This window comes from Delphinapterus leucas, chromosome 18, assembly GCF_059928025.1.
Source record: "Delphinapterus leucas isolate spDelLeu-1000000601 "Yukka" chromosome 18, BTC_Dleu_Yukka2, whole genome shotgun sequence".
Classification (NCBI taxonomy): domain Eukaryota; kingdom Metazoa; phylum Chordata; class Mammalia; order Artiodactyla; family Monodontidae; genus Delphinapterus; species Delphinapterus leucas.
Window position 1 is genome coordinate 26285465 of NC_143146.1, and position 10924 is coordinate 26296388.

Sequence of the window (10924 nt, forward strand, 5' to 3'; positions counted from 1 at the left end):
TATTGATAAACAGAGGCATATAGTTTTGATGCTAAAAAATTCTTTTTATTGGAGTATAGTTGCTTTACACTGCTGTGTCAGTTTCTGCTGTACAGCAAAGTGAATCATCCATCCATAAATATATATCCCCTCTTTTTTGGATTTCCTTCCCATTTAGGTCACCACAGAGCACCGAGTAGAGTTCCCTGTGCTATACAGTAGGTTCTCATTAGTTATCTATTTTATACATATGATGCCAAATTTTTAAAAAATTAGTTAATTAATTTATTTATGGCTGCGTTGGGTCTTTGTTGCTGCATGCAGGCTTTCTCTAGCTGCGGCGAACGGGGGCTACTCTTTACTGCGGTGCGCAGGCTTCTCATTGCGGTGGCTTCTCTTGCTGCGGAGCACAGGCACTAAGCACTCGGGCTTCAGTAGTTGTGGCTCGTGGGCTCTAGAGCGCAGGCTCAGTAGTTGTGGCGCACGGGCTTAGCTGCTCTGCAGATGTGGGATCTTCCTGGACCAAGGCTCAAACCCATGTCCCCTGCATTGACAGGCTGATTCTTAACCACTGTGCCATCAGGGAAGCCCTGATGCCAAAATTTTAATAAAGATTTTCCAAACACTCCAACAGCCTCTAAACTGGGCCTGTATCCCTCTTAAATACTTCCTCAATCAGGGCTAAATGGCTTGCTTGTATGAAAACAGAAGCATGTAAACTTTAAGCAGCCAACAGTGCCCTTTGTTGAAGAATCTCGGCCTGAACCCTTGTCAGAGGAACGTTAGAAGCTGGAAGGAGAGGAGAGTCCACAGCTCTGTAGGAACTTCTCAGATGTCACTTATCTCAACGACAAATACTCTCAGTGACTCTGTAAGTTTTCTCTGCAGCCCTAGCTCAGGGTGTGGGAACTTTTGGTTGCCCACGTGCTTACTTTCCAAGGCTCCAGGGTCAGAGCAGGGATTCTAATTTCCATGACTGCATTCATGCGTCTGTTGAATTACTCCTTCCCAGAAGGAACTGAACATTTTTGATTCATTGTTAGGGTTTCCCAGGTCTTTGTATTTCAGCACACACCTACGGGTAGTCGACTGGCAAGGAGTGGGGTGGTGACTGGGGAGAAATTCTCTGCCTTGAATTCTTGCTTCCCTTTCAAAGATATTCCTAGAACACTCCATTGACCCTTTGTGCTTGGGACGATGAAAGACATTCCTGGGTGGGCTGGTGTATTTTACACGATGTTCTCAGATGCTTTCCACGAATGACTCAGGCAAGTGTAAGCTGCATAGAATTCTGGTGCAGAGGGAGGGAGAGAGCGGTACTCTGCTCAACCACGAGTGTTCTCCTTCTGAGCGAGCTGAGTAATGCTGTGCTGAAGGTGACTCGTCCAAGAAGAAGCCAGGGAGTAGGAGTCAGGCTCTCCGACTTTAAACGCCAACATAAATGGAACAAATATGGGCAGGTGATTTAACTGCTGGGGCTCATTTTCTAATCTGTGAAGCAAGAAAATGAATACCTATTTGCCCATTTGAAGTGATGGGAAAGGTTAGGTGCAAAACCAGGTTGACCGGTATTTATTGACTGCTTGAAAGAAGAGTGGCTGAAAATACTTGCAGTCATTAGAAAAGATGCCTGAAGGAAAAAGAGATTGTTCAACCCATGTTTAGTGTCTGGTACTAGGGATATGGTAGTACCATACTACACTATGGTAGTACCAGACACACAAAAATATGGCAAGATGGGCTCTTGCCCTCAAGGGCTCACATGGTAAATTAAGAGACAGACATTGAATAATTAACTGTGCATTTAATTATACAATTAATATTGTGAAAAGTACCACAAAGAGGATTATGGTATTAATATATGAGAATAGAAGAAGACTTAGTCTAGTCTCAAGAAGGTGTTCTATATGGGAGCCACATTTAAGTTGAGTTATGAAAGATGAAAGGTAAAGAGGGAAGTGGCAAAGATGTGGGAGATGCTTTTAGGAAGAAGAGGCACTGCATATGCAAAGGTTTGTGAAGCAGGAAGGCACATGGCAGGAATGTGGAATTGAAAGCAGGCCTTTGGGGCAAGAATGAAAAGAACGAGGGATGGGAGAGTGGTACCAGATAAGGCTGAGAGCTAGGTGGGAACCAGTCCAAACAGGGCCTTGTGGGACAAGGTAAGGATTTGGAATGTTTATCTTTAGAAAAATGGGAAGCCTTTACAACCTACAGATCAGAGAAACCAATCGCAAACCATGTATTTGATAAAGGGTTCATTTCCAAATATATAAGGAACTCCTACAACTCAGGAGTAAAAAAATGAATAACCTAATTAAAAAATAGACTTGAACAGATCTTTCCCCAACGAAGACAAACACATAGCCAACAGGTATATGAAAAGCTGCTCAATGTCACTGATCATCAGGGAAATGAAAATCAATACCACAGTGAGATATTATTTCACACGTGTTAGGGTGACTATTATGAAAAAAAGAAAAAGACAAGTGCTGGTGAGGATGTGAAGAAATTGGAACACCTGTACTCTGCTGGTGGGAATGCAAAACAGAGCAGCCTCTATGCAAAACAGAACTGAGGTTCCTCAAAAAATTAAAAGTAGAATTACCATATGATCCAGCAATCCCACTTTTGGACATTAATCCAAAAGAAATGAAATTAAGATCTCCAGGAGATATTAGCACTCTCACATTCATTGCAGCACTATTCACGGTAGTCAAGATGTAGAAACAACCTAAATGTCCAACTACAGATGAATGGATAAAGAAAATGTGGTATGTACATACAGTGGAATCCTATTCAGCCTTATAAAAGAAGGAAGTCTTGTAATATGTGGCAACTTGGACAAATCTTGATGACATTATGCTAAGTGATATAAGCTGGTCACAGGACAAACACTGTATGATTCCACTTATATGAGGAATCTAAGACAGTCAAACATACAGGAGTAGAGAGCAGAATGGTGGTTGCCAAGGGGTAGGGAGAGGAGGAAATGGGAAGTGGTCGTTCAATAGGTATAAAGCTCAGTTATGCAAGATGAGTAAAGCTTAGAGATCTACTGTACAGCATTGTGCCTGTAACTAACAATACCATGTTGTACACTTAAAAAGCTGGTAAGAGAGTAAATCTCGTGTTAAATGTTCTTACCACTGTAAAATTTAAAAGAAAGAAAAAAAATAAAGAAAAATGGGAAGTCTTTAAAGGGTTTTAGTGAGAATGACATAATCAGATTTTTTTTTTTATCACACTGAATTCACGCTGGAGAATGAATTACTGAGGTGTGAGCGCATGAAGGGAAGCCAGAAAGGATATTTTGAAAAAGAGACTTTCAGTTCCTTCCTGCTACGGAACAGGAATCCAGTGTCCCCATTCTGGTGACTTTTTTCAGGCTTGACCTCTTGAGTAGATTCTGAAATTTTTGTTCTCCTCTTTCACACCCATAAGACTTAATTTTCTTCTATTCTATTCTTTCCAAACCTCTGTATGGTAAAGGAAATATGATTACTTCTTGATATGATCTTGATGGGAGATACACTAACCTTCCCAAGTAATGTAGCTGAATTCTAACAGTGCTGTTACTATCTTTCCTGCTCATCGCATATTTATTAAGCAAATATAACCTATAAAGAAAATTCAAGGATAGATAAATAGATGATAGATAGATCAATCATATCAATTAATATGCTTTTAGCTGCAAGAAACAGAAATCCCACATAATAGGAAGGCTTAGGGCAGGGTAGCTCTAGGTTGGTTCATTTGAAGACTCATCATTATTTTAGGGATCTAATTGTTTTTCTTTTTTTATTCTACTGTTCTCAAGCTCTCCTGATGGTGCAGAGCTAGATGCAGCACTATTACTAGCATACCCTATCATTCCAGGTCCAGAAAAAGGGTTCATCTCTTCCAGATGTATCTTTTTTTTTTTTTTTTTGCGGTACGCGGGCCTCTCACTGTTGTGGCCTCTCCCATTGTGGAGCACAGGCTCCGGACGCGCAGGCTCAGCAGCCATGGCTCACGGGCCCAGCCGCTCCGCGGTATGTGGGATCTTCCTGGACCGGGGCACGAACCCGCGTCCCCTGCATCGGCAGGCAGACTCTCAACCACTGCGCCACCAGGGAAGCCCTAGGTGTATCTTTTTGAGAGAAAAGAAATCTTCCTCAGAAGCCTCCTAGCTGACTTTATTCATGTCTCATACTAAGTCATTCACAGGGGAATGGGATTATTATGAATTTCAATTATTAACTAAATTACCTTAAACTTATTAAAATTCTCATCCTAGGACTGGAATTGAAGGCAGGTTTTCCTGAAGCAAGAGGCTTTCGTGGTCCCTCGGTACAATTAGGATCTCTTATTAAGGGAAAAGGGAAAATGGTTGTTGGTGTCTAGAAAATCAATAGTGACAGCCTCACGCATAAAAATTAAAGGTAAATCACAGAACAGCTGAGCAAATGGAGGATCTCAAAGTGTTGTCTTCAGAACTGCAACATTAGTAACACCCGTGAACTTGTTAGAAATGCAACTTCTCCAACCTATTCAGGGCCTGCTGAAGCAGAATGGATGGCCATGGGCCCAGCAGTCTGTGTTTTAAAAAGCTTACAAGGATGGGCTTCCCTGGTGGCTCAGTGGTTAAGAATCCGCCTGCCAATGCTAGTGGACGTGGGTTCGAGCCCTCCAGGAAGATCCTACATGCCGTGGAGCAACTAAGCCCATGTACCACAACTACTGAGCCTGTGCTCTAGAAGCTGTGAGCCACAACTACTGAGACTGCATGCCACAACTACTGAAGCCCGTGTGCCTAGACCCCATGCTCTGCAGCAAGAGAAGCCACCGCAATGAGAAGCCTGCACACCACAGTGAAGAGTAGCCCCCTCTCGCTGCAACTAGAGAAAGCCCATGCACAGCATGGAAGACTCAACGCAGCCAAAAATAAATTAATTAAATAAATAATTTTTTTAAAAAAAGCTTACAAGGGATGCACAGAAAAGTTTGAGAAGCACTGCTATAGAATTAGAGAACATGTTAGAAGGTTGTGTCACCCACAAATTGGCACTTGCCATCTACCTCTACAAGGTTTAAATTATGAGCCACTGCAGCTGCTGACCTTCAACACCGCCTGAAAGGAGCTCAGAATGGAGATCAGACATGGAGCACTCTGTGTTCTGGAAAAAACTGGCAGAACAGGTCTTCGGATAGCTATTTTCAGGAGCCGATTTTATGAGCCCAATTCTTGCATCTCCTCATATCTAGAAAAGCACTAAAATCCTTCATGGTGACGACTGCTCCTTGTCACTAGCAGAAACCTTCTGCAAAAAATGTGTGTTTGATTGCATGTACTCCCCCTTCAGCATTACATATATACTAACCTTCCCCCCTACTTCTTTGGAGCAGTTTCTCAGAGCTATCTGAAATGCCCTCTCTCAGGCTATAGTCCTCATTTTGTCCCAAATAAAACTTAACTCACAACTCTCATATTGTGCATTTTTTTCAGTCGACGGTTGAATGACACCAAGCAAGGAGTTGAAAATATCAGGCAGGGGTGTGGGAGAGAGATCAGGCCTGGAAAATGTGACAGGCCAATGAAAACACAGGCCTTACTTCATACCTAGTAAAGGAGACATTTTGCAGGAAAGCCATTTCCCATCCTCTAAATCATATTACCTTTCTTATCTACCGGTTGAACCCATCCCGACTGCTGGAATAAGACAAATGGGTAAAGCTAAGAAAATATCCTGCAAAAACTATACGAGGAAAGTATAATAAATAATTCATTGGGAACAGTGCCCAGGCATAAAAGAATTTGAGTAAGTTTAGAATTTGGGAAATTGATCGTGATTTCTGGAACATAAATATGGAAATGAAGACACAGAATGGTTGGAAGACATGCTAATTTACAGATCCAGAATAACAATGATACGTTCTTCTTCTGGACATTTCCAGAATGATGATCAACGGAGAACACTTGATATGGTTGCAAACAGCCAGCAAAAAAATCTATATAGAGATTTGTATTCTAAATGGGAAATACTTTTGTGAAACTGAAATGTGGGGAAGGGATAAAAGTTTTCTTGTATATTCTTTACTTCTAGGAGTACATGTGGAAGCTACACATCTGCTCCAGACGTTGCTCAAAGGAACGTGGAAGCCTGGTTTGTAGCAGGTTGAAGTGGTTTAAACATGAAGTGTGGGAAATAATAGCACAGTTACTGTCACGAAGGCCATCCTAGGCCAGTCACGTGGAAAAGAAATCCAAGGGCTTCAGCTGCCTGGGCACATCCCAGCGCCGTGGCCCACTGAATCTAACCACAAAAGGCCAGCTTCGGAAGACAGGAAAGGGGAAAAGCAGGGTTCACAAGGGGATTGTTAATACTTCCGAGGGAAAAGGGAAAAACTAGCCAGGCTTCACGTAACAAGAACAATCATTTCCCAAAAGTGCCTGGGCTAACTTCAACTCTATGTGAAGTGTACTGTACAAAATTAGTTTGCATATTATTTGATGTTCTCTCTGGCCTTCTTTTTTTTTGTTTTTTTTTGGGGGGGACGGGTTCAAGTAAAAGGCTTTCAATGAAGGTTTTAGAATTGAAGAGCTCCACGTTTAGGATGTATCATCTAACACCTCAATGTTCAGAAAGTCTGACTAAAAGAAATCAAACCAAAAGCAACCCACTCAGCATTAACATACAACTCTTTTCTTTTAGCTGAATTTTACTTTAATATAGAATGAAAACAAAAACAAAAGCCCAAAACCCTAATAGGTTAACACAAGTCAAACAACCATTCAACACAAATAAAACCTTCACAAAGGTCAACCACAGTAATCTAGAGCTAAAACTGAATTGTGCAGATTTTCAATGAAGTCACCAGTCATGTAACATAAACAAATTATTTACACACTTGCAAGCCCTCTAAGAGATGTGCCTCAAGAAGCATTAACCTTTGGTTTTTTCATGAGCCATCCTGAAGGCTTGCACATTTTATTTTTCAGATAATTTAACATTTTTAATAGAGTGCATTCTCTACCAAGGGGTAATGCTTTGGTACTATTCATATATGATTGCTTATCCTAAAGACTTGACATTTCCCTGAGAGGAACTTTGATTCTGCTTTAGAAGTGTCATATAAATTAAAAACTTTATCAAATACCAGTATGGAGGGAGGTGACACAGGATGCAACATATGCGGTCAAGTTAGCTCTGTAGATTTAGAAATTACTCCTTCAAGATATTCACACTAGAGACCTTAGTCTGTCCTGCTTACTATTCAGTAGTACAGGTCTGAATCATCAGAACCTTGGCAACCCCTTAATATTTCACAGTTATTAACAACTATCTCTAGGGGCCAGTCTGTGTTTACTGAGTTATGACAAATTTATTATAAAGAAGGAAAACAAGTGTAGCCAGCCATCTTAAAAAATGCCCCAACCACTGCTTCTCAATATAGAAAGATTAAAACTACATACATTTATCATACAACAAATCCCATCTCTGTCCCCTGAAATTCCCCTAATTTCATCCATTAGAAGGGGATTTTTAAAAAAGACTTAAAGAGCATCTTACAGCAGCATTCAGCTTTCCCATGAAATACTCAGCACCTTAAATATTAAGTACACTTCGTTTTTTCTTTTAGTAAGCTAGATACTGGCTTCAGAGTTTGTGGAACTGGAGGGAAAACAACACACTCAAAACTACTCCAGGAATCTTCCTTTGGCAGAATAGTAGGTATCCAAGTTAAAAATAGGAGGGTCATTTTTTTGCTTTGTTTTCCAAAATTTAAATCGTTTTTTGTTCCCCTTCTACATCAACCTCAGTCACCACTCCTGAGTGGAGATGGGCAGAGGCTCTGGCCCCTTCTCCAGTGGCTTCCCAGCAGCTGCTTTCTTAATGCTGCAGCAAGGCTTGAATAGATGTGTGTCAACAAGGACTTCCCCCAAACGGCCTTTACAGATAGTGCCACAGCGTATTTTCTGTCTTTTCTAGTATGTGAGATCTAAAAAGGAAAACACGGACGTGCTGTTAGAGCCAGAAGCCACCTCTGTATCTGACTGGTGACTGTAACGAGGAGATTGAGCTGGAGAGGCACCTAAGGTGGTACCGTGAGCACCAGAATTGTGACGTTTAAATTCCTTCTGCAGTTTACTGATCTGGTTGCTTTTTATCCTGTTTCCAGATAGAGTTTTCACTTCCTTTGGTTTCAGGGTAGTCTTTAGACTGGGTCCTGCCCTTGCATCTACCACATGACTCCAGTTTCTGTTTTGATCCTGCTGGCGACTTCTTCCATCTTTTCACAAGCAGGACACAGGCATTGCAGATGTCTCCTGAACGAGTCTCCTGTAACCCAAAACAGCTCTGGAAGTCCTTTTCATAGCGTTAACTGTCAGTGAATCAAGAACTGGAGGATTTAGCGAGGCAAATGTAGCAGCCCTCTATACTTCGGTACACCTTTGGCTTGCGAAAACCAAACATCATTTCTCCTGGGCAATAGTCTTAGTATGCTTTGAAGGACACCAATAGTTCCTCCAATGTAATAACTTCCCCAATTCCACTTTCTAGATTCCTTCTGGGTAGTAAAGTGTTTCTTATATTCAAAAATACCTTTCAAAACTCAAAATGCCACTGGATGGACGCCTGGGCACGCGACGACCGAGACAGAGGCACCCAGGCAGCAAAGAGAACCGCTCCCCGGCGGCTCGGTGGGTAAACGCAGCATCTGGGGTCCGAGGGAAAGTTCCGGTGGAGAGCTGCCCGGCGCGGGGGGGACGGGGTGGACGGAGGGAAGCGCGTCCCTCGCCGCCGCCTCCCTCCCCTGCGCCCGGCCCTCTTCTTAGGCAGCGGTTCTCAGATTTGAGTGTGCATCACCGGGAGGGCCTAAACAAAAGCCCAGCTTCTGATTCAAGTAGGTCCACAGAGGTGCCTGAGAATTTCCTTCTAAACAAGTTAGGCTATTGGTTCAGAACCACACATAGAAAACCACTGAAATACTATTTAAGATTCTTGAAGTTAAACTATTTTTTTGTTTTTTTGTATTTTCCACTTCTCCTTTGATATCCCATCATACACACACACACACACACACACACACACACACACACACACACCATAAGACCTAGAAATTTTTCCATAGTATAGTCCAGGAATCTTGTGATAACTGATGGCTGAAGACAGCTAGTATAACACCAGCTCTGTTACCCTCATGCCGACCACCCAGTATACGTATAACATTAGAAGAGCAAAGAAGGAAGGCCTACAGGTGTGATGATTCTTTTTTGTTTACCAAACAAAGGAATGGGAGCGTCTTAAAATTCAAGCTAGAACATAGGTATTCTACTAGGAAGCAAATAAGGAAAGAAAGACAAGCCATAACCAAAAATTAGTTTTTTGGTAGTTTTAGAGAATAGCATGCAACTCTAACAGAGAAATTGGATACATGATGTCCTGGAAATAAAACTGACTAATAATACATAAGAATTGGAACAGGCTGTGAGACCTAACGTTTATCAATATTTAAAAAAGGATAATCAATTTTACCAAAGACAGCTGAAGCTGGACTAATTGAAAAAAGGGGGACTAGGATATGAGGTTATGGTCGTTTTCTAATGTTTTGATTCTATAGGTTTTCATTTGGAAGAAAAACATAGTTCATGAACTATGTGTGTGAAGATTAGTATTGCAGAGTAATTTTAAGTTTTAAAATGTATATACATTTTTTTAAATAAAATTTATTTTATTCCAAGTATAAAAGAATAAAAAGATGAATACAGCATTTTTGGAAATTTTTTGGAAAATTTAAAACTAAAATTTTAAAATGTTTACCCATATTCTCACCTTACAAATACAAGTTTTAATATCTGGCTGTATTTTAGTCTTTTTTCTAAGCATCACTTTTACATAATTTCGATACAAAACTGACACATAATTTTTACAGTGTTTCTTTTTCTAGATATTATAACGAGTGTTTACCATTATTCAAATATTTCATTAGCATATTTAATGTCTAAATAAACATTCATAAAGTATCACAATTTATTTAAATTTCCTTTATTGTCAAACACTTTGTTTCCCCCCTTTTTTTCCCTATTGTAAATAGTACTACAATGAGTACATTTGTACATAAAACTCTCTCTGTATTTAAGATGATTTTTTTTTTGGATAGATTCCCAAGTTTAGAATTACTTGTCTCAGGCTTGGTCATTTAAAAGACCCTTTCTACATATTGTCAAATTATTTCCCAAAGAGGCTATAACACCTTTTTTCTCTTTCTCACTAGCAGTACTCTATGTCCAGTATTGAGCACTCTGAAATTTTTTATCTCTGCCAATTTGATAAGAAAAAATTATGTCTTGTTTTGTTTTTATTTGCATTTCATTGTTTACTAATGAACTGAATCTTTTTCATGTTTGCTGATGAGAGACATTTTCTCTTGTATGCATTTCCGAACATTTAATTCAGTTAATTTTCAATTATATAAATATTTTCATATTTATTTATGAAAAAAATGAGTATGGATTTTAAGACTTTTTAAGAATATAGATTTTTAAGAATTTAATAAAATAAAACCTCAAGATACATAAAGCAATTTAGTTGGTGTTAGAGAATCGAGTATTCTACACAGAAGAGCTTGTGGTTCCAATTTTCATCTTTGGAGCTCAGATTTCAGTACTGTGTTTGAGGAAAATAATTTCAAAGTAAAACAATTGTCACATTAGGATAACTATATGCCAGTACACTTGAAATCTTCCCGGCCTAAGCACAACATCAAAGACGTGGCCGATTTAAAGACTGTCACCCTCAAATGGAAGAAGTTTGCTCCACATTAAATGGTTTATGTTCTTTCCTTATGATCAAACTATTAGGGGGAGAGGGTCTAAGTGTTCAGTGCAAACATCCTAAGTAAATGCCCCACCGTTTCCCAAACTCTTCACTGACCACAAGAATGAAAACATCTATCAATC

General features: G+C 40.1%; 1 pseudogene; it reads right to left on the minus strand.

The window, feature by feature from the left end:
- Nucleotides 1–665: 665 nt before the first annotated feature.
- Nucleotides 666–10085, minus strand: LOC149746834 (SIN3-HDAC complex-associated factor pseudogene; annotated as a pseudogene).
- Nucleotides 10086–10924: the final 839 nt, after the last annotated feature.